Source organism: Vipera ursinii (assembly GCF_947247035.1).
Source record: "Vipera ursinii genome assembly, chromosome: 3".
Classification (NCBI taxonomy): domain Eukaryota; kingdom Metazoa; phylum Chordata; class Lepidosauria; order Squamata; family Viperidae; genus Vipera; species Vipera ursinii.
Window position 1 is genome coordinate 147,420,801 of NC_139516.1, and position 24,614 is coordinate 147,445,414.

Sequence of the window (24,614 nt, forward strand, 5' to 3'; positions counted from 1 at the left end):
TTGAGTGCAGAAAACATTTTCTTGGGCTATGAAACATTATGTTTTTCCTCTGAATAACATTAAGTTTGAAAGCATCAAATAAAAAATATATTGTAGTGTAAATGTTGCTGTGCTTGAATTCTCCGTTTTTCTCTTTCAGTATGTATTTTTAGTAAAATGACAGAGAAGTATCTTAGAAATAATTGCACAGAGCATAGTGTTCGTGCTGTAATAAGATAGGCTGTTATTTTGTGTTAGTTTGAAAACAGGACATTGAATTTATTACGTTTCATAAGATATTTTGCAACTGAAGCATTGTAGTATTGGTGCTATTATCATTACCGCCTAAAATGATATACCGGTAAGTCTTGAAAGACATAGTTAAGAAGGTGCAAGAGTGCCTATGAAGCCTCTTTCACTCTCATTTTGGAGAGAGAGGAATCATTAGAGCAGGCATATTTTTTTTACAGACTTACATAGCTGCTTCAGAAGCTGTGCCCAGCATTTTAGTCATGCATACACCCAATTTCAGAGACTCCTGGCAGCAGCTTTCCAATCAGTGTTGTGAGGCTGATATGGCTGTTTTAAAAAGAGGTGTTCGTGTGCACTACCATATATTTACAAAGCACCACTTTTATAGTTCGTGTGCACTACCATATATTTACAAAGCTTTAATACCTTCAACTGCTTAGCTGTTTTTCAGTTAACCACCAGTCTTTGAACTGAAATTTTCAATGCATTTCCAGCTGGTACATAGAAATAAAAGGACAGTTATTTGAAAATATTAAGGTGGAAGAAAGTGCTAACAGTTAAGTGGTTTTAAGGAACTTCATATCAGGAATTGAATCTTTGCATGCTTTATAGGAAGTTGACCATGATTGTTCCAAGATAGGATCAGATCACAGTTTGCTGTGTTATGACTTCTGTGGTTGCAGGACTCCTCCTTAACCCATAGCATATTTTAAAAAGAAAACTTTGCTCTATGGCTAGATGCCAACGTCATTTTGAAACATGAAACCCAATTGTATTATGGATTACGGATTCATTTTATATAAAGAGAGCACTTACAAGGCAGTTTCAGATTAGATAGGTAAGATTTTGCTTTTTTAAAAAAAATAAAATACTGACATCTTCCCTGTTTGTTTTTAATGCATTAGTCAAGTTCTACAGTGTTTGATCTACAAATAGCTAAAAACTTAAATTATTACATTCCAGAAGGCTTAATTCCCATTCCTACCTGTTTATAAATTTTTAAAAAATAAAATGCTGCTTACTGTTGCAGGGATTTTTTTTTTGTTTTCATTTTCTTAAACTATAATTATAATGTTGCATTTTTGTTTTCAAGTTGAATATGTAGCAGGGAGATTTTTTCCCCAGACAGTTATACACTGCCTTATTGTCAGGTAGTGCATAAGAACAATTATGAAGCAGTTCTTTTGTAATACATTATAAGGTATTTTAGAAGTTCTTAAAAATATGTGCTGATCATATTAATTTATGTTATTTGGACCAGAATATATTACCGGTATATAGTTTAAAAACATTCTGTATAAAACTATAATCACTTTATTCTTGATTCAGCGAAATAAGACTAAGAAAAATAAGTTTGAGGTATATTTTTAGTTATTTTTCATACTAAGTAGGGAATATTGTTGCATCTAGTGCAGGGGTAGGCAACCTTGGCTCTTTTATGACACCTGGACTTCAACTCCCAGAATTCCTGAGCCAGCCAGGAATTATGATCTAGTGTATTATATATATAGAATGAGATTATAGTCTGGAGTGGGGAACAGTTAAAAAAGGTAATATGGAGGAGCCTTGTGAGTAATGACCATAGTCTGCTCCTGGAAATTATAGTGTGCTTTTCTTTTTTTTTATTAAAAAGTTTTACAATACATTTTATCTTTAACAAACCAAAAAAAGAAAAAAAAACCCTCCCAGCCCCCTCCCCCCCACCCTCTTCACCCTCCCCAACCCTCCCCAACCCCTCCCTCCCCAACCCCTCCCTCCCTTTCCCCTCCCCCCCCCCCGGCTTCCCAGAGCAAAACACAGGGTATAAAAATGCAAGCAATCATGATCTAACTTACGCAAACAATCCTAAACTATTCAAACTATCAAACTTTAACTCATATAGGTAACTTCCAAACATACATATATATATATCATATCAATGATTATTCAAATACAAAATAATACCTTCCAATCTGATACCCAATAAAAACAATCTCAAATAAACCAATTTATATCAATTGTCTAAAACTATTCCTCATTACAACTAAGCTTTAAATTCACATTATCCTAATGTGTTATACAACTTAAAAATACCATAGATTACTTTCCAAACTTAAGAAATCCTTATATTCTTATATTCTATTACCTATTGCAATATTACCCATAAAAATATTACAAATTAACTTCAATCACAAAGAAAACAATTTATATCAATTTTATAAAACTATTCTTCTATCCAACTAAAAGCTTAAAATTTTTCATCCAAATAACAAATCATAACCTACAGAATATCAATAAACACTACTACAAATCTTCCCAATTAGCTTTTCATAATCATCTTAGAACTAAAGCAACACGAAATAATACATAATTATTTTATAAGGGTAAAAAATATATCTCCAAATAAGTCCTTCTAGCAATTCCAATTCCCATAATCCTTATTGCATTATTGTCTCTTACAGTTATGTGACTAAATCTTCAGGCTTTTCAATTCTGGTTGCCAACATATTTGAGTATATATACAGCTCTGTTCATCACTTAGAAATACATGTAGCTCTTGATGTCTGACCACAATTGAACTCAAAATTTCTGTTGTTAAGTGAGACATTTAAGTGAGTTTTGCCCCATTTTACGACCTTTCTTGCTACAGTCATTAAGTGAATCAGTGCAGTTGATAAGTTAGGAATGTGGTTGTTAAGTGAATCTGGCTTTCCCATTCACCATCGAAAGGTGATCATGACCTTGGGATACAGCAAGAGTCCTACATATGAACCAGTTGCCAAGCATCTGAATTTTGAATCACATGATCATGGGGATGGTGCAAAGGTCGCAACTTTGAAAAACAGTCATATTTTTCAGTGCCATTGTAACTTTAAACAGTCATTTATTGAACTGTTGTAAGTCAAGGACTACTATAACAAAAACTGTATTAGGAGTAATTTCTCATCAAACATCAGTCAGAATCTTAAATTAGTTAAAAATCTTAAGACAGTTCCGAATCAAATAAATGATTGACCCACTTCCTGATTATTTTTGAAACTGAATGGTTCAACTGTGTGTATATATGCACTCTTTCTCTCTCTTTTAAGTATGTCTTTATAATTACATGCTTTTGAATTTCATGAAGATAATAAATGTCTTCTTTTTTTGGCAGAAAACTGTAGCACAAAGGTGGATTTTTGAGCCCTGAGAAGACTTTATATTAAAGGAAAGTAGGACATCCTTATATTCAGTAAGTAAAATGTTTAAATGTTTCATTGATAGATTTGCTAATATTAGTTGTAATTCCCAAATAAATACGTCAAAAAATCCCTGTTTTGAAGTCTGAAATGTTAAAAAGAGGAAAAAAACCCGGCACCTTCTAGCGATAGTATGAATATTTAATATGAAATATGTTTCATCTAAGTAAGTAGAGTGTTATCTGTGAACAAGCAGGTTTTTTTTTTCACTTGAGAGTTTATGGATTTCATTATGAGAGGTAAGGTAAGGTAAGACAGACACATTGTTGAGAGCTCAAGAACTCATAAATATGTTGTTTACCACACTGCAATCTCAGTACGTCATGGATCAACTAGACCCCATATTTAATATTTTCTAGGGGAGTTCAAAAATGATCTACACTATCATGGAATGTTTTGAGACGGGCAGCTCTGATTATTCTGGAAGTGTTAAAAAAGTAAGGACATTGTAATTTTTTTGCAAGAAGAACTCAAAATGACCTGTTGTGTGGTCAACCCACTTCCCGACTTCATTCAGAATGGCCCATTCGAAGGATTTGAAGGCTCCCTAAACATTGTGTTTGCATCCCTGTCATATGCTGATATTTAGAGATAAGAAATCAGTAAAAATAATGAGGCTGTGATAGCTGGCCTGCCTTGATTCTTGAAAGGTCTCAGAAGATTTCCAGCTTGTAGGGTGCCCATTTATTCTGCTGTTGTGGAGGAAACTCTGGTGATTGATGTGGTCACTTTTGACTGCGCTTATTATCTTGATAAGGGTTGTTTTCCTTCTTTGTTTATCAGAAACCTAGTAGAACTGAAGCAGATGGGTGATAACTCAAGTACTAGTATAACCATGATATGAATTCAGCAAACAAGTGATCCTGTTCTTTGGCAATGGTGGTGCAAAGAATGGCATTTGTTTTCCACACGTGCATATTTGCAGTGCTGTTACTTTGAGGAGTTTGGGGCTGTCTTCTGTTGGACATTAAAAGAATGGTTCACAGCCCTTGATCACCTGCTCTAATTTATTGTCCATAGCATTTTAAAGAGAAAAACTTCGCAACAATTGAAGGCTGCATGCCATTTTCTACAATTGGTATTTGAGAAGTTTGAGTTGTTGAGCAATCAGACCTCTGAGTAAGAAATGGCTAACTGAAGACTATGGCGGAATGAAAAACTGGCATGACAAGGAAAATGCATAGGATTGCCCTACTGTATTCCATACAGTAGGTCCTCAAGAAGAGAACATAAGATATCAGCTTCCAGTAGGTTTCTGGGAGACAAAGGAATACCCATCTTTTGCTCAATCATGGTCAGCACCTTCAGAAGGACACTGGATTCGCATACTTCCTTTTCTAATCATTTTCAGAAATTGCTTCTTAACTGCTTTTCAGCTTGTAAGAGAATGACAATTTGTAATAGCACTGGGTGAGTTTCCTTCAATCCGGCTTAGCCAAAAAACTTTAAATACAAATTTAAGGACTTGATTTTTTCCCCTTTTGGAATAAACAGAAAAAAGGTGATTAGAACTTTGATTTTGGAAAGTTACAAATGGACTAAGGGATAGCTGTGGATATGACCTTGCAGGGGATTGCAAACAACTTAAAAGGCGGGACACAAAATGTTTAAAGAATGTGCTTCAGGCACAATTGCCGACCTTAGACTTTTTGAACATTACTGAACTTACAAGTCAAGTTCAACCTGCTTCTTTTTTTTTAAATAGAAGAGGCACGCTTATTCTATAAGCCACTAATAATTTTATATTTTTAAATCAAATATAGAATATTATGTTGAAAATGAACTTTTAAAAATACTTGTGTGTCTATTTTACAAAATGTTTAAATTAAATCCATTGTTATGTAAAATGTTGAAAATTTTTTATAATTTGTTTTAATTCAAATAAAGCACATGTCATTTATTGGGATTTTAGAAACGAATGGGAAAAAGGAAGAAACTCTAATTTCTGCATAATATAACAAATGACAGCTATTGATCATATGGCAAACTATTATGAGACATGGCAATACATTAGTATCACAACCTAATAATTAAATTTGGCTTTGCTTGCATATACTGTCTTTCCTGCCATATCTGGTGGCATACTATGCAATAGTATAATCATAATCTTTTGAATATCTATGGGAGAGTACCTGTTAGTAAACTTAATGAACCTAAGCTAATAATATGGTTTATTTTCTTTCCATGTATGCTTGGAGATCAAGTCCTGTTGGCTTCTGCCAAATGTTCATGAATAGAATAGAAAGCTGAGTAATTTTTGTACATGATGCACCATGTTATTCATTGCAGAACAGTATCACACTTTCCTTTACATCAAACACTTTGAAGTAGTAGCAGATAGAATCAGTTTTGTAATCTGCTGTCTGCTATTTTTTACATTTGAACCATAAAGAAATCACAGTATGTGGTTTATATTTGTACAAGAAGTTATAATTAAAGGTATGTTGGTTTATGAATATTGGCTTGCTTTAAAGGTGGTTTCTCATGTCTGACTTTTGAATCCTGGCATATTATCGTTTGATATTATGTCCCAACTCACCCATGTAGGAGGAGAATAGAGCAGAAGCTTTAAAAGAAAAAGGTACTCAGGGTAAGCTATGTTTGCCTGCTTTTCTCTGTTGGCTTGCCATCTCTCCATGCCAACAGTCTTCTTTCCATAGCCAGTTTTTTTCCTGATTACAAGACTGAATATTGTACTCTGAATTCCTGTGCCATGCCAGATATTTACATTTACTTACTAGAAAAAGAATGCCAATGTCATTGAAGCACAATTTTACAGAATACATGTATTATGGAATTTGCTACCTTTGAATGGCATAAAATGCAGACTACACAATTCATGATGGGTAAGAGTGCTGACAATGATCAGTAATGATGTTGGCTGTGTATTTTCATTTCTAAGGCAAATATATTTCTGAAACTAGTTTCTAGGAAGCATGAGCAGGACAGAGTGTTATAGTCCTGTGCTCTATGTGGGCTTTCAGTAACCACTTGGTTGGTGATGTGGCAACAGAATGCTGAACTAGAAGATTCTTGGTGTGAAACACTGATGTTCACAGGGAAAACTAGAAATGTTAAGAACATACTGACAAAACAAACCATCCAAAAAAGGAAGTCAGTCCAATAACAGTCTCCTCATAAAAAAGCAAGAAAAGCAAAAGTCTCCAGTCAACCATCCTTCATACACAAAATATTGTAAAAAATAGAAGTATAACTTGCATCTCACAATAAATAGAAAACAGACCCACAGATTCATAAAGAAGTTCTTCACTGCTACAAGATGCTCAGAAATTCACTGCAATAAGATATAATTTCTTTGTTCTTCTCCAAGATAGACTCTGATTTGTTCAAAACACTATGACTAAAAATAGTTTAGCATTATATATGAATTTTGACATTAGCATATTCTTTTATTATCATTCTGCATAGATTAATTGAGTAGAATAATGCTGGTTGGCAATTTCTCAATCATATGACAGTTTCAGAAATAAATGCTAGTCAGAATGAAACTACAATAAAGTTGTATTTTGATGTCTGTGTATCTGATGACTGGAAAATAGAAATGTGCCCATACAAATTTGAAAGTATTTTGAAGGCTAGAGAATTGAAGTGGAAGGAAAAAAACTATGTTTCTACAATCTCTGAATTAATCTTCCTTTGTTCAGTACTTGGATACTGTTAATTTTGCTTTATATAGTGGTATTTTGGAATTTGACCTCTGACCATACTCTCCATCTAGATAGAAGAGAATCTACACATCTTTGGTCTGCTTCTTCAGGGGGAATGTCTCTTGCCCAGAACCTGATTAGGTCTGCTTCTTCAGGGGGAATGTCCCTTGCCCAGAACCTGATTAGGGGCCATTGTCAATTGTAACCGTTGTTTGCAACTCTGTCTTGCTAGGATACAATTTCAGTGTGCAAGTGAATTTTGAGACACAAAGAAATGCAAAGTGTGTGTCTGAGAACTGTGAGTAGACTAAGTGGACACTTGGTAGGTGGTGAGGATTATGTGATTACACTGTCCAGAAGATCCCTAGGGTTATAATGCTAGTTTTCAGTTTCCAGAACCAAACTCTATTATAAAAACAATTTCTGTGGATGACCTCTGATGATGCTTGATGTATGTGTTACTAAGGTATTTATCATATTCAGATTACGAGTTTTTAGATGTTTATTTTTTTATTTGAATATATTTATGTCATGGAGTATTCTGACCTATTACTAGAAAGTTGGAAGAATATGAAAGTCTAAAATATGTTTATCGTAAATACTTTTAAGCTCATCCTTTCAGGTGGTTATGCCCCTTCCCCCAAGGAAACTCATAACATGCAGTAAAGCAACAATAAATATCAGCTGTAATAAAAGCTGTGGTAATTGCCAATCCCAAAGTGTTCAGGTTTTCTTAGGGTTAAAATAATTAGAGTGTCTATGGAAATGTAGGAGCTTTGGAAATGCAAAAGAATTAATGTAATATAGGCATTACTTAAATCACCTAACTCTCCAGTCAAATGATTACGTTCTACACCACTTGAAATTTTTGAAATACCTTTAAAAGCTACTCCAAGTAGAATATATTATTGCAATCCAATATGGATGTTATTGGTGATGAACAGTGCTAGGAATAGTAGAGTCTAGATAAAGCAGCAGTCACATTGTACAATTGCTTTTTGAGTAAAATACAAATTTCTCAATATTAAGAACAAGTGAAGTACACTTCTAATCATAACTAAAGGGAAAGGAAGTGACTATGAGAAATATCTATTTGTTAAATAAATGTTAGTACCTTCCTATTTTAATGTTCTTGAAAAGGCACTTCTTTCTTAAGAATGTTTAGATACTTTTTAGTTAATTTCAATTCATAGGCATATCTCTTTGTTTTTGGTGGCTGTGAAGCTTAGCATTTTATGCCCTTGTTATATCTTTTAACAAACAAAAAACATATGTGAGGAAGTATATTTTCTCAGCTTTATTGCCAGTTCTCTGATAGAACAAATGTATTGCTTTTTTGCTTATGCTAAGCTCTGAGTTTCTTTCCTAAGCATACCTGCCAATCTAATCTATAAACCAGGACAAAGAAAAATAAGACACACCTTAAAACTCCCATTAAAATTTTCTGAAAGGGAAGTTTATTTGGGCAGTGTTGATGAAAAACATGGAAAAAGGGCAATTCCATACAGTTAAGGAATATAAAATGTCTGGTTTAGTTGCTACAATAGTCCAGTACAGAAGAAGGTGACCCAAGAACAGCCCAGTGCCGTTTTGTCAATACCTAAGAGGCTGATAGTATACCTGGCTTAAACAAATCACTTATAGTTAAACTCCAAATTGTGCCAACTTAAATATTAGATATTATATTCTAGCAGTTTATACCTTCGAAGTATTAATTGCTTTATGCAAGTGTCTATGTGCATGCAGATATTGTTCTTGTTTTGAAGAAGGCTCAGGGTACAAAAAAACTGCAGAAAGTGAAAGTTTGATTAAGTATATGGAAATTTGGGAATTAGGTTTTGGAGTCCTTGGTCATCTACTTCTAGTGAACATTTCTTCCTCTCTCCTCACATAGTAGTGGACTATCAGTGTACCTGGTTTTGCTCCATCCCTTCGTTTTCCTGTGAGATTATCAAGAATAGCCTGAAAGCTGAAATAGCAACTAGGAGTGATAAAAAGCAACCTAAGGGCCTACAGGGATATGTAGGAAGTGAGCAGGGTGTTTTGTCCCTCTGTGGTTTTGGGTATCTTTAATGATACGACATTGCCAATTTTGTGTATGAATATAAGATTTGTACTTATTCTTCAAGTTAATTCACTTTAAGGGTATAAAGAATCATTTAAGGATGGTATTCTGTTGGGTTTTGTGTTTGTAGGTGCTTTGGTTGGTTATATTTTGTTTTGGAGGGTATTTTTAATAGGTAATTAAAACTGAAAGATTTACATATTTAAAGTGTTACAGCATATTTGCTATTAGAAAGGTTTGTTCCAATTTATACAAAATGTCAGTTCATGTACTGCTTTGCAGCCCACTGGATTCAAAAGCAAGAAGGTGTTTTAGAGAGTATGAGAGACACTCATGTAGTACCTGTGGTTGCTCTCTGCAACAGCACATGCGTGTCAAATACCAAAGTTTAGGAGATACATAGAATAAAATAATAATACTTTTGAGATGGCAGCTGAGGTTCTCTGATCATTTTCCAGACCACACACATTTCAAAGTTTGGTGTACATGTGCACCAAAGCATATTTTCCCCTTGGAATTCAAAGCATTGTACAATGCTAATATAATAACATGTAATAATACAATCTTCTTCTTCCTAGCTTTATTCCCATGCTAAGGAAGGGTCCGCTTAATACAGCGGTTCCCAACCTTTTCTATACCCCGCACCCGTAGGACGCTTCTGATATATTCTCGCACCCCTTACAAAAGTTCAAAACGAGTTATGCATATACATTATAATTTTGAAATTTCTAAACCCATGTTTTTGCACCCCTGGAATATCATCTCGCACCCCAAGGGTTTGGAACCCCTGGCTTAATATGTAAATACAATACAGTCCTAACTATAAGCTGCTCAAAGTCAATTGTAGTAGTATATAAATCATTTGAAAAAATACAGAAATGATAAAGTTTATGTCTCACCCTTTTAATGTGAAAACATTATATATGAACACTTCTGAAGTCTGTTGTTATTATCCCTACTGTATGGCTGACAATCATAGGAGGAGGAAACTTTGAAATGTGTGTGGTCTGGAAAATGATCAGAGAGAACTTCCTGCCATCCCAAACATATTCTGCATACCTCCTAATCTTTGATGCTTAATGTTGATATATGCTTATGTACAGGTAGTCCTCGACTTACAACTATTTCTTTAATGACTGTTTGAGGTTACAATGGCACCGGAAAAGTGATTTATGACCATTTTTCATATTTATGACCATTGCAACATTCCTGTGGTCATGTGATCAAAATTGTGACACCTGGCAACTGGCATGCATTTTATGATGGTTGCAGTGTCCTGGGGTCATAGGATCACTTTTTGTGACCTTCTGACCAGTAAAGTCAGTGGGGAAACCAGATTCACTTAACAACCATATTACTGATTTAACAACTGCAATGATTCACTTAACGACTGTGGGAAGAAAAGTCATAAAATAGGTCAAAACTCACTGTCTTGCTTAGCAAGGGAAATTTTGGGCTCAGTTGTGATCATAAGTTGAAGGCTGTAGTATTGCAAATTTGTCTTCTGAAATATCAGGCATCAGAGGAAAAAATCTGAAAATGAATGTCTACTTCAAGTGTTCTGGTTTAGCAATTTATTTTAAAAAATGATTGTTTTTCATTATCACAGTTTGTCTATATTAAGAAGTACTCATACAAAAAATACTAAATTAACTGATTTATCTCTCAAAATTAAATTTAGTAGGAATTGCAGCTTTTATAAGATATGGAAAAATAGTGATAGATTTTAGGCTCAAGCCTATATTAATTATATATTAATTATTAATTTGTGCTTTGCTTTTGCTGCTAAGCATTTATGCATGCATATGTGATTGGATGCTTTTTAGACTGTCAGAATCAAATGAGCCTTTGGCATGGATTAGCACAGGCAGTATCCATGATCCTTTGCTCTTAGAAAGATAGCAGTTACATTCATGTTCCTGAACATTTCCTATAACTTAATTGAGGCACACCCTCAGAATTATTACTGAAATGGAGGATGATGCAATTATCCGTCAGATTATATCTGCTTATACTATTGATACTAGTAAGTAAAATAGAATGACAAAACAGATAATGCAGTCAAAACCTAGGTCTTTGCAGGTCACGTTTCACAAAGCAGTGCCAAGTGTTCTTTAGAAAATGACATCTGTTACCTAAGCAGTATTCAAGAAACAGTAATAACACGAGGAAAACATAAAAACTGTTCATTGTGAGAGAAATACCTGAACTCAAGCTGTGTTAGAAGGGAACAACGTCCATTTTATTTTTCTGAGTTAGATCTACCACCTCAAAGGCAGTATTTTCATTTGGAAGCCCTTTTTTCTTGTTTGCACCCACAAATGGGAAAGGGAGGCATAGCTTGGATCGGTAGAAGTCGTTGGCAAAAGGATTGGAAGGAAAGGCCACTGTATAAGGAGAACATGTCCAATAATGTTTATTATACTTATGTGATTAATGGAAGAGAATGACAGTGAGCAGTGATTGCTTTGGGTATGATGAAATTCCAAATGAATGTAATTTAAAAGTAAACCATCATCACCTCTGTGTGCAAACTGAAGCAGTTGTAACTTGATCTCATCTGTGAAAATGAACTCTTTCATGTTCTTTAAGATCAAGTCAGTGCTTGATGCAGATTAACACTGAGGCTTGCTGAGCTCTCCTGTCTATAGATAAAGCAAATGGTTAGATAAAATAAATTATTTGTCCCAAACAAGCTAGGTCTTATACAAAGAATGCAAATCTAGATATACTTGCTTTGGTATGGGTCATTTTTTTTAACTTCCATTTTTTTCAAGATAGCAGTGAATTTTTGTTTAAATCTTCACTTTTCACTTCCCAAAAAATCTGTGTGGACACAATTGTGCTTTTAGCAGATATTTTAATAGTAACTTGTGGTCTATTTAGAAATATTTAGGGACATCCCAAAGTTCTCAAGGAACTGGCAGACGTGATCTCAGAACCACTGAACTATATTTTTCATAGATCCTGGAGCACTGGGGAACTACCAGAGGACTGGAAGAGAGCTGATGTAGTTCCCATATTCAAAAAAGGGGAAAAAATAGATCCAGGAAACTACAGACCTATCAGCCTGACCTCAATACCTGGGAAGATTCTGGAAAAGATAATCAAACAACAAATCAGCGAACACCTTGATGCAAACAAAGTCATCACTAAAAGTCAACATGGGTTTGTCAAAAATCATGCCAGACAAATCTTACTACATTCTTTGACCAAGTGACAAAATTAGTGGACCAGAGGAATGCTGTAGATATAATTTACTTGGACTTCAGTAAGGCATTTGATAAAGTAGATCACAACCTACTACTCGATAAGATAGAAAAATGTGGGTTAGATAGCATCACCACCAGATGGATTCGTAGCTGGCTGACAGGCCGTACTCAGCGTGTGGTCCTCAATGGAAGTGCATCTACATGGAAGGAAGTGTGTAGTGGGGTTCCCCAGGGCTCTGTTCTGGGCCCAGTGCTCTTCAATATCTTCATTAACGACTTGGATGAGGGGATAGATGGGGAACTCATCAAGTTTGCAGATGACACCAAGCTGGCAGGAATAGCCAATACTCCAGAAGATAGGCTTAAGATACAGAAGGATCTGGACAGACTCGAACACTGGGCGCTATCTAACAAAATGAAATTCAATGGTGAATAAAGTAAGGTTCTACATTTAGGCAGGAAAAATCAAATGCACAGGTATAGTATAGGTGGTACCTTGCTCAATAGTAGTAACTGTGAGAGGGATCTCGGAGTCCTAGTAGACAATCACTTCAATATGAACCAGCAGTGTGCTGCAGCTGCCAAAAAAGCCAACACAGTGCTAGGCTGCATTAACAGAGGAATAGAATCAAGATCAAGTGAAGTACTAATACCACTTTACAATGCTTTGGTAAGGCCACACCTGGAATACTGCATCCAGTTTTGGACACCACGATGTAAAAAAGATGTCGAGACTCTAGAAAGGGTACGGAGAAGAGCAACAAATATGATTAGGGGGCTGGAGGCCAAAACATATAGGGAATGGTTGCTGGAATTGGGTATGTGTAGCTTAACGAAGAGAAGAGTGAGGGGCGACATGATAGCAGTATTCCAATATCTCAGGGGCTGCCACAAAGAAGAGGGAGTCAAGCTATTCTCCAAAGCACCTGAAAGCAGGACAAGAAGCAACGGATGGAAACTAGTCAAGGAGAGAAGCAACCTAGAACTAAGGAGAAACTTCCTGACAGTTAGAACAATTAACCAGTGGAACAACCTGCCTCCAGAGGTGGTGAATGCTCCAACACTGGAGGTTTTTAAGAAGAGACTGGACAGCCATTTGCCTGAAATGGTATAGGGTTTCCTGCCTGAGCAGGGGGTTGGACTAGATGACCTCCAAGGTCCCTTCCAACTATTATTATTATTATTATTATTATTTAGAAATTTTGGCTGGAATATTGGCTGACAGGCACTAGGTAGGATACGTGCCTTCTCTGTTGTAGTCCTGGTCCTCTGGAACACCCCTCCCCTCCTGAAATTAGGATGGCCTTTTGGAAGGCCTTGAGGACTTAGCTATATGCTTGCACCTGGGTTCCTGAGTATATAAGGAAACCCATTTTCTTGGTTGGATGGTTCTATTTTGACACTGACAGATTATAATATATCTTAGCTGCTATTTGTATTTAATTTCTTTTTTAGCAACAGCAATGGCATTTTGACTTACATACCACTTCACAGTGCTTTACAGCCCTCTCTAAGCGATGTATAGAGTCAGCATACTGTCCCCAACAATCTGGGTCCTCATTTTACCGACCTTGGAAGGATGGAAGGCTGAGTCAACCTTGAACCAATGAGGATCGAACTGCTGAACTACTGGCAGCCAGCAGTCAGCAGAAGTAGCCTGCAGCACTGCTTTCTAACCACTGCACCACCACTGCTCTTTTTTATGTTGTGTTTTAATTGTTTTTATGATTTTTCGCTGGCCAGAGGTACTGGTTGAGATGGTTAGCTGTACAAATTGAATGCATAAAAATAAACATGCAAACCCTGTATTATATCTATTTTGGGGCTTCTGTATTTCCATACCTTCGAGGCACACACATGCATTGATTTATAAATACTGTGACTTTTCCACACATTATTTTATGTGCCAAGAGTGCACCAAGAAAAATAGAAAAGTGTATGTGTTATGAGAATTTGAACTCCATTCCCATTCCATAGGAATGAATGTCATCGTTTGCTTTATATTTTATTTATTCTTTAGTAACATAGTCTGCATTAACTTCTGAAATAAATAAAAGATTTGTACATTTTCTGAGAATAATTGAATCCGTAGGAGCCTTTTTGGATAGTTGCATTTCAAACACTCATATTTATTATCTGGGTTGGCAATTAATGGAGGAAGAAATGGTAAACTAGTAGTATGTGTTTTGTTTTCATGTCCATATGAAAACGAAATATGCTTTCTGTTTGTTTTTAATATCACCACACTTTTAAGTAAATTTGTGTAGGAGTTTTGTAATCCGTCCAAAAATAGGAAGACAGAGATATTTACAGCTGCCCTATTGAGAGTAAACTATTGATTTTTCTTAAGTTCAGTATCATGCATTCTAACTATTAGTGGCTTTACAAAGATTTTAATAAAACTTTTAGGTGACTTCTACAATATACCTTTAGAGACATTATGAGATTTCTGCATCCAGATCTTTGCCCTTTTTGCAGAGCTACAATTTCTCCATTAATAAAAAAGCCCATACTGTTCTCAGCATGGTGAGAAGTAATACATTGATATAATTAAATTATAGACATTATGAAACACCCCTCCCAGCTTTCAGTCTGTTTTCTCATATTGGATGAGGGGGACATAGCTATGCTTCTCCTGGTGGTTACTATGGAAATATATTTGCTTTTCCCAGAAATTTCTGTTTCATTATGTAGCATTGGTCAAAGGATTTCTGAATTAAAAACAGACATTCTTTGGAAACAGTACTGATATTAAAAACAGGCAAAGATTGTTGGGGAACCTTTTAGTTCCTTGGGCATTCACTTCCCCATCGTCCCAATTTTGTGCAAGTATTGTCATAAATGCTTCTTGACACTGAACTAGCTTAAAGGTGTAGATAACAAAATCTAGCTAACTGGCTGCTGTCAGAAAAGCTAAGCAGGTTCATAACTGGATAATACTTAAAAATCTCAAGAAACTCCAAAACTATAGGCTAGATTGGGAGATTTTTAAAAAATCCTAGAAAACTGAAGGGATGTTTTTTATCTAGACTGTTTTCTGGGATGGTTCCTAGTGTGCTGTTGAACGTGAAATGTTGTTCCAGTGGTCTGCTGTGGGAGAAAAAGGGAGGCTGCTGCCCAGAAAATGACTTGTTTCTACATTCTGTGAGCTGTCATCCATGTGTTTTATGATGTCACAGCAGCTGGACAGCTACCTGTCCTGGCCAGTGTCCCTTGGCAGCAGAAGAGCATGGGAAGGTAAAGAGGCTGACACCTGTCTTTCAGACTCACAGAATTATGTCCAACTTTCAACACAAAGAGGTCCCAGTGACCATGATGATGTTGGACATCGATGGCCTGCACTGCCGAGCTAGCCTCTCTGCAAAGTCAGCCTGTTCAATGACAAAGTCCAGACTGACATGCAGCAGAAGCTGATCTGCTTTGTTGATGTCTCCAGTCTGAATGGGAGGAATCAGGGACCAGGATTCTCTGTCCACTTCCAATGAGCCTAATGGTATTGACTCCCTGGATGGGTTTGATCTGGGGAAGAGAGAAATTGTGGTCATCTATGATGAAAAGAAGGATTTATCTGACACTGAAGATGCTGTGTGTTTTTTCAAGCAAAGCTCCTGCAAAAAAGGGAACAGCAGCAGAAGAATCAAGAATTGGCTCAACAGTGACCTTCAGAAGTCTGCCATTGGATTCCAGCATGCTCTAAGGCCTTCGAGCAAACCTGGAAAACCCTTCATTTCAAAGCGGCAACAGAGAGATCGGGTCAGAAAGGATCGGTTTCTTTCAGCTCTTCTGATGCCTAAAAGGAAAGACTGAGAAGTCATTCTGTCCACGATGAGCTGCATCTTTGGGCCTTCAAAAGATCAAAGAAGAACATCAATGTATTTTTTTTGTAAATGAATGCTGGAGAGAGGCTATCATTATTATAGTCTGCAGCCAGGTTCCTAACAGCCCGGAACCGACTTGCATGGTGGTCATCACCAAGAATTTTTTGACTGACAAGTCCCACAATCTTACTGCATTGCTGAGGACAAGTGATCAAGCCAGGGAAAGTCCGTTCATTGCTGTCAAATTTAAATGATAGGAGAAATTTCCTGACAGTGAGAACAATTAGTGGAACAGCTTGCCTCCAAAAGCTATCGCTGCTCCATTGCTGGAGATTTTCAAGAAGATACTGGATAGTCATTTGTCCAGAATGGTATAGAATCTCCTATCATGGGCAGGAAGTTGGACTAGAAGACCTCCAAGGTTCCTTCCAACTATATTATTCTATGTTCCATGTTTTCAACAAGACTAAAGTTCAATTTCAAGGACTTTCTTAGTTTTATCTGGATCAAGCACATTATGTGTTAGATGGGGGTTTTCTTCTCTCTTCTCATGAGTCCACAAGTGACTGACATCATTGCTACAGAAGCAGCCTGAAGGGTATGAGGCAGTTTGTTCCATAAAGGAAGCTAAGTATTTTTTAGAATAAGTAATGTAAGAATATAGGAAAATTGTATTTACTTGGTCAGTTAAACTATTTAATTCAGTATTAATTATACAGGGAAGAGTGTTCTCTTTGGGACTCACGTAGGAGTCTTTACTAGTCCCAACAGAAATGTTAGAACAATGACACTTTTTGCATTCAAAGGGATGGGCTCAACCACTGAATTAAAGATGTTGGCCTATAACATCGACATTATCTGGGCTTATAGATGCTAAAGCGGTTTGCTTGTTTTGCTTCTGGACACGTGTTGCTCTTTTCTGTTGTGCATTGTTCTAACTATTCCATTGTTTTTAATTGTGTATGCCACCCAGAATCATTATGGAACCTGGCAACCCAATGACTTTACACTTTTGTTTGGTTAGTCAGAGAGCTGAAGCAGACATCCTGCAGGGCAGAATGGAAGATTATATACCAATATTGCTCCTCACTTACTTCTGGTATTCAACTTTGAGTAGAAAGGCTCACATCTGAGTTGCCTGTGGAGCAGTATGCTGGTCACTACTTTCCCCATTCCTGTTTCTGGAATCTAGGTTAATATAATACCGGAAAGATGGCTGGGCAAATTTGAAGGAGGGATGCTCCTCCATCTTCACCAAGCTAGTCCTCAATTATACATATTAACTAGGTTCTCTCCTTCATGGTTAAATCCCTAAATTGAGCACCTAAATGCATTACTTATAGGATTCCCTGCCCTTCCTGAAGAGCACCCTATTGTTTAGTCCGGGAGTCACCATGCTGGCTGAGGAATTCTGGGAATTAAAGTCCATAAGTCTTAAAGTTGCCAAGTTTAGGGACCCCTGATCTAGTCCAAAGTGAATCATGAGTTCACTATGGCACTCTCCCTGTGACATGTTCACATTTTTAGTAGCTAATTTGAGGTCTAAAGTTTTATTAAGTATATAATGCTTGCTAATATTAGAAAATTAATGATGCCTTTTAAAATCTCTAAACAAGAGCATCTTAAAGTGTCAAAGACAATATTTTGTTCATTAGATTCAGATTTAGCCTGCTTACCAGATTCTACATCTTGACTATATAGGTTTTTCAGGATTCCTAAGAGACACAAAGTTGTGTTAGCAAAGAGTTACACTTCAAGCTATTCTTATTGTCCGAGTGAGATTCTCATTGATTTATTTTGTTGAAATACCTTGATTGTGAGCTTGAACCAATTTGTTTTGATAATTTTGAACATGCTTTAAGCACAAAGTGACATTATTTCACGTTCTAAAGTTTGAAAGGGTTTGAACTTCAAGGATGGCTGGTTTTTAATACGAAACTTGACACTTTGAATTTGAAGCTATTCAAATTTAAAATGTTTTCAAAATCCCCATCCTCACCCTCCCTTTTTAAAAATTTCCCAGTCTATCCAAGTACCCTGGAATTCCTAGGTTTTTCTCCATTCTAGTATTAATCAAGTGAGTCCTGCTTAACTTCAGAGATCAGCCAAGTCAGATAGGTAGTGCTATCTACTTATAGTAACTATACTTATAGATATATTTTTTTCAAATATGTATATGTAAAATAGCAGCATAAAAATGTAGAGACAGTTTCGAGAATCCCCAAAATAGACTTCAGTTAACAGAAAGTCCTCTTTTTTCTTTGCACTCTTATGACCATCAATTGCTTCAGTGGTCCTACAGGTAGTCCTTGATTTACGACCACAATTAAGCCTAAAATTTATGTTGCTAAGTGATAAAGTTTGTTAAGTGAGTTTGGCCCCATTTTGCAACTTTTCTTGCTACATTTGTTAACTGAATCACTGGGTTTGTTAAATTAGCAAGCCAGCTGTTAAGTGAAAACTGGGTTCCCCATTGACTTTGCTTGTCAGAAGATTGCAAAAGGCCAACACATGACCCTGGGACACTGCAACCGTCACAAATGTGAGTCACTTGCCAAGGGTCTGAATTTTGATCTCACGATCATGGGGATGCTGCAGTGCTCGTAAGTGTGTAAAATGGTCATAAGTCACTTTTTTCAATGCCGCTGTAACTTTGAGCAGTCACTGATGAAATGAACTGTTGTATGAAAGGACTACCTGTATTTCCTTCTAGAACTGGGAGGATGCATAAGTCCATGTTACGTATTTTAGCATTCTGGCATTATTAATTTAACAGTGAACTTTGGGACTATGCTTACTCCATATAAGTGGTGCAGGGTAGAAATGTTTTTCTGTAATTCCAGGTTGTGTTTCTTAAGGACTGTTTGTATTACTTATCAGATTCTCAGTTATCTGAAATCTGTCTGAAATCATACCACCCATATGAATTAGGTAAACACATGAGACATGCTCCATCCTATTGTTTTTTGGTGTTTTTTTGCTTTGGCCTTTTCTGTATATCCTTTCTATTTTATTTCTTTAGATTAGTTGATGTATATAACCTGCTATCTACTAGGGCTTTAGATATGTCCCCAACAACTCCCCAGATTTTGCTATCAAATTTACTGTCACTGACTCACTTTACTACTATCTTATCTCCATTCCTTATTTATTGCCTTATTCGGCTGGCAACCTTTCACTGTGCTGTCATCTCCAGTACATCTGGTACCTCGTTTTTTTTCCTTTTCTCAAGCAATAAACCTCAGTGTCACAGTCACTTTTCTTTCCATTTTTCTTCTAGTGATCCATCCAATTTCTTCCTCTTGCTTCTTGCCTTCCTTCTCTACCTCCCCCTCCCCCCATTAAAAAGTGTTGTTTCTCTTTTAAATGTCTCTGATATTACCTTACTACACAATATTGAAAGCTAGTTGAAGACTTCAGGCCAGTGAAAATTATAAGCTCTAACTTAATCAATTGCATAATCTACAGTAGGGATAAGTAAACCTGACAATTGTGGCTTCATTTTTTAGTTTTATAATAATCTGGAAGTTTAATGTTCAAAAGAATAAAGGAGACATATTTTTAATATTAAACTCAAGAAAATCTCTGAATACATAAATTGTCTAGGAATTTGTACCACTGGTTTATCATTAATTCTGTGATACTTAAAACTGCAACAGTTGCCTAATGATTTCAACTCTGCTTATTCTAAAGTAAATCCCACAGATCGCCACACCCTTATATCCTGGTTACTGTGTTAAGACTGTAGACTTGCATATATTAATTTTAGGAAATTGGTATTAATTTCCTAAATTAATAGGAAGTATTTGTTGATAAATATCCAAAAGTCTATGTTATCTTGTGAATATTTATCAACAAAATATCTCAGGACCACTTAAGTTTTAATATAGTGCCCTGTTTCCACTAGTAATTCATGTAGTAAACAGATAAAATGAGAAGGCTGCATAACTTGAGAGCCACGGTTATTTCATTCTTTTTTTATTTTGCTGTGAAGCGTTCAATCAGGTTTTGCTGTATTTTGAATTTTATGATGGCTTGAAGCAGCATCATATGTAGAATGTGGGAAATGCATTACTAGTATTTCTAAATGTCACTGTTTTGTGCTAGACTATTATAATTGTATTTTAAAAATGAGAATTTCAGAAGTTATCTTGATTTTATGCAATAATTCAGCTTTGAACTTTACTGTTCATTACTGATTCTCTGTAGTATATTGTGCTGTATAGTAAGCCTGAAATTTCAACCACAGTGTCATCAAAGAGTGAAGATTGAACTACAAGTTTAATTTAGATAATTTAATTCAAGTGCTTTTCTTGCTGTTAGAATTCCTGAAGGTGATAATAACAATTGAAAATCTGTTGCAGTATTTTTACTTTGGAAACCATCATACTCCTTTCTTAGAAGCTAATATTGCTAAGGTAAATGTCTTACATAGAATGAACATCTGCTTAAGTCAATGAGATTTAAGAACATATTTCAGAGTTATTATTCTTTTGCAGAATTATAAGCTGTGACTTCTAAAACTTTCCTGTATTTGAATAAGTCATGCACTACTGCAGGGGTAGGCAACCTTGGCTCTTTTATGACTTGTGGACTTCACGAGTCATAAAAGAGCCAAGGTTGCCTACCCCTGCACTAGTCTTTATGTGAGTGGGCTTTTGGCAGTGGCGTAGCGTGGGTTGTCAGCACCCGGGGCAAGGCAAGTAATTTGCGCCCCCTAACCCGTGGATTTTAGCACTCGAGTCTGCCGCAGGGAGCCCCGCATCCTGGGCGTCCGCCGCACCTCCCACCCACGCCTCCCCTGGGAAAAGGGGGAAGGTCCGGCATCCCCTCCCTCACATGCGGCAGAAGCGCCGGGACCCAAGGCCGTGCCAGGAGGCAGGCGGCGCAGCGGAGCCTCCGCTTTGGAGCCGGCGGGGGGGCGGCTGGGGGCGCCGCCGTCCCTTTCTTACCTCTGATGCCTGGAAGAGAGCGGGACCCACCAACGCAGCTGCCCATCTCGCTCAGGCATGCACCGCGGCTGGCCGGGGCTTCCGCTGGGGGCACATCCGGGCACGGGGAGCGAGGGAGGGGGCCGGCACGACGCCCCGTGAGCTTGGCAGCCCTTGGCCGGAGCTGCGGCTGAGCCTGGAGCCGCACCAGCCCGCATCTGCTGCCCCGGGAGAGCTCGGCTCGCTCCTCTGACCCCCCTCCCACCACCGCTGCCCCCTCAGCAACATGCGCCGGGCCGCCACCGCGGGGGCGGCTCTAGCGCAGAGGGGGAGGCCGGTCCCCATTCGGCCCGCCAGCCCCGGGAGAGCCCCGCGTGAGCGCCTCGCCAGCCACTGAACTCTGGCTTTTGAGCAGGAGCGACCTTGCCCTGCTTGCCCTTGCCCGGCGCCGGGAGCAGCCGCCGCCGACCGCCCCGCTTTTCGCAAGCCCCGCTACGCCGCTGCCACCTGGGGTGAGGGAGTCGGGGCCGCACCAGCGGGTGCTTCTCTGGCAGTGGGGCATGCTGGTGCCCTGCACTGCGCTCCGTCTGCGGGGGCCGCCCTGGGAAAGGTGGAAGTGCAGCTGTGGTCTGGGATGGCTCCGAGCCCTGTCTGGCCAGCTTTGTGCCTCCGTCCCCCAAGAGTAGCTGGTTGTGAGTTGCTGCTTCCCCGAGTGCGCCTCAGCCCCGGATCCCGCGCGAAGGGCGCTTCGGTGCGTCTTCCATCCCTCCCGAGTGCGAGTGCGCCCCCCCAGATGTTGCGCCCGGTGCGGCCGGCCCCCCCTACACCCCCCACGCTACGCCACTGGCTTTTGGAGGGGAGGCAGGGCTGAGAATATAAATACTTTTTTGTTTTGCTTGTTAAGATGTACTATTTAAATCAATCTAATAACAGTTATGGACATTTTGAATATTAAGAGATTTGATATTATGTTCTGAATTTAAGGAAGTTAAAAATATTCTGTTATTTATTCTTCTGAACATTAATTTAAGTAAATGTGCTACAGGCATAAGAAAGAGGGTTAGTTCTTATTCCATAATCTTATAATATGATTATGTCAAGTACTAAATGCACAAAAGTATCCTTTGAAATATTGAAGTAAATAATACCTAAAAGGAACGATTGAAGTGAGAATATGGGTCTTACTAGTATGATTTTTAATTTTAAAACTATTTCAATTGCTATGGGGCAGATAGAAGAATTTATTGATAATGTCATATGGATTTCTAAAGTATTTTATTCTTTTACTAGTAGAATGCAGTATGCTTATATTTACTTTAGAAGTCACTGTGCAAATATTCTCATCTCATTTCCATTAAAATAGGGCACCCTTTTAAAAGTGCTTTTGCATAGTAGTTGAGATTCCCAGAATTGGTTTCATGTCAAGGATTATAAGCCAACTTCAGTAATTACATACTATATATAAATCTGTTTTATTTTTTCTCTGTCCTGTGATTTGATCATCCTGTATGATCATCTAAAATTATTGAGATAATAAAGAGCATACAGACCCATGATCTCTTTGTTCATAGGTACTAGGATTTCTAACTATATGTATTTTCATTTTATCTCACTTTGCAGTTTTAAAAAGTGTCATTTTTTGCACGGAATACATTTGTTATAGCTTCCAATTTTAAAAAGAGTTCTTTAAATTAGGGCTCTTAAATTACTACCTCGAAAATATTTTTTTTTTAAAAAAATACCTTCTTTAGAGTTGCTTAGTTATAGTAGCTTTCATTTAAATACAGTATCTTTTTTTTTTGTAACTGTGCCTAAGATGCCCCTCTTAAAGTTCCACATTTTGAAAAACAGTATAAATTATTTCTTGTGCAAGAATGTTTGGAGAAGATTGATTCTCTTCTTTGGTTTGCATTCACTAGAGATAGCTTTTATGTATGCTTAAGTGTGGTGGTGATGTGCACATTGACCGTTTTACTCTTGTGCCATGGAGCAGAATGCCTTGTGCATTGCTGCCTACGTTATCAAAAGTTTATGAAGCAGCCACTAATAGGCCCTTCTGCTTCTAAGCCCTGTAGCAGGGAAAAGGGATCCGGGAGCCTACGTTGTATTTGGAATCACGTTGCATTTTTGGTGCCATTTCTGTTTCCTCTTAAGTTTTTTTCCCCTTTCATGTTGGACAAGTTTCCTGAGAATATCATGGATAACCAAGAAAACAAACAAATGGAATCACTAAACAAAAATCAATCCAGAGTTCTCTCTCTCCAGGCACAAATGACCAAACTGAAATTATCCTACTTGTTGGGGGCAATAAGCTGACTTTGTAAAAAATGCCGCTTGGGAGGGGGGGCAAAAGCCCTAATAAGCAGGCATATACATAGAATGAAGGCTATTGCTAAGCACATTGATTTGTGCTTCTTAGATTGTAAGCCGCCCTGAGTCTTCGGAGAAGGGCAGGATATAAATGGGATTTTTAAAAAAAATGCTGGGAAAGGTGGAAAGAAAAGTAAGATGGATCACCAGCAGCAAAGTGGATGGACTCAATTATACGGTAGTACTGATGAATAGCATAGAGCTGGAAGGGACCTTGGAGGTCTTCTAGTCCAGCCCTCTGCTCAAGCAGGAGAACCTATACCATTTCAGACAAGTAACTGTCCAATCTCTTCTTAAAAACCTCCAGTGATGGAGCGCCCATGAAGGCAAGCTGTTCCACTGGTTAATTATCCTCACTGTTAGGAACTTTCTCCTTAATTTCAAGTTGCTTCTCTCTTTGATCAGTTTCCAACCATTGTTTCTTGTCCTGCCCTCTGGTGCTTTGGAGAATAATTAACCCCCTCTTCTTTGTGGCAGCCTCTCAAATACTGGAATACTGCTATCATGTTACCCCTATTTCTTCTTTTCTTTAGACTAGCCAAACCCAAGTCCTGCAACTGTTATTCATATCTTGGATCATTTTAGTTGCTCTTCTCTGAACAGATTCCAAGGTCGCAACATCTTTTTTGTAGTATGGTGACCAAAATTTGTTGCAGTATTCCAGGTGTGGTCTCACTAGGGTTTTATAAAGTGGTACTAATACTTTGCATGATCTTGATTCTATGCCTCTGTTTATACAACCCAGGATTGTATTAGCTATTTGTCTGCTGCTGCACATTGCTGGCTCATAGTCAAGTGATCATCCACTAGGACTCGTAGGTCCCTTTCACAGTTATATTTTTGAGCCAGGTCTCACCTAATCTGTACTTATATCTTTGATTTTTCCTGCCTAAATGTAAAGCTTTGCTTTTCTCCACATTAAAACTCATTTTGTTGGATAGGGCCCATTGTTCCAGTTTGTCAAGATCTTTTTGAATCCTGAGCTTGTCTTCTGGGGTGTTGGCTATACCTACCAGTTTAGTGTCATCTGCAAATTTGATGAGTTCCCCTTCTATTCCCTCATCTAAGTCATTGTTGAAGATATTGAAGAGTACTGGGCCT

The 24,614-nt window shown here is 37.6% G+C and overlaps 1 protein-coding gene across 2 annotated transcripts in view; it reads left to right on the forward strand.

Moving 5' to 3' along the window:
- ATXN1 (ataxin 1) overlaps positions 1-24,614 on the forward strand; it is a 224,421-nt gene that overhangs the window by 39,112 nt on the left and 160,695 nt on the right. For both annotated transcript variants that reach the window (XM_083360664.1, XM_083360665.1), the window contains exon 3: positions 3,365-3,442. The gene's annotated coding sequence lies outside the window, so the exon portion shown is untranslated. The remainder of the gene's footprint in view (positions 1-3,364; positions 3,443-24,614) is intronic.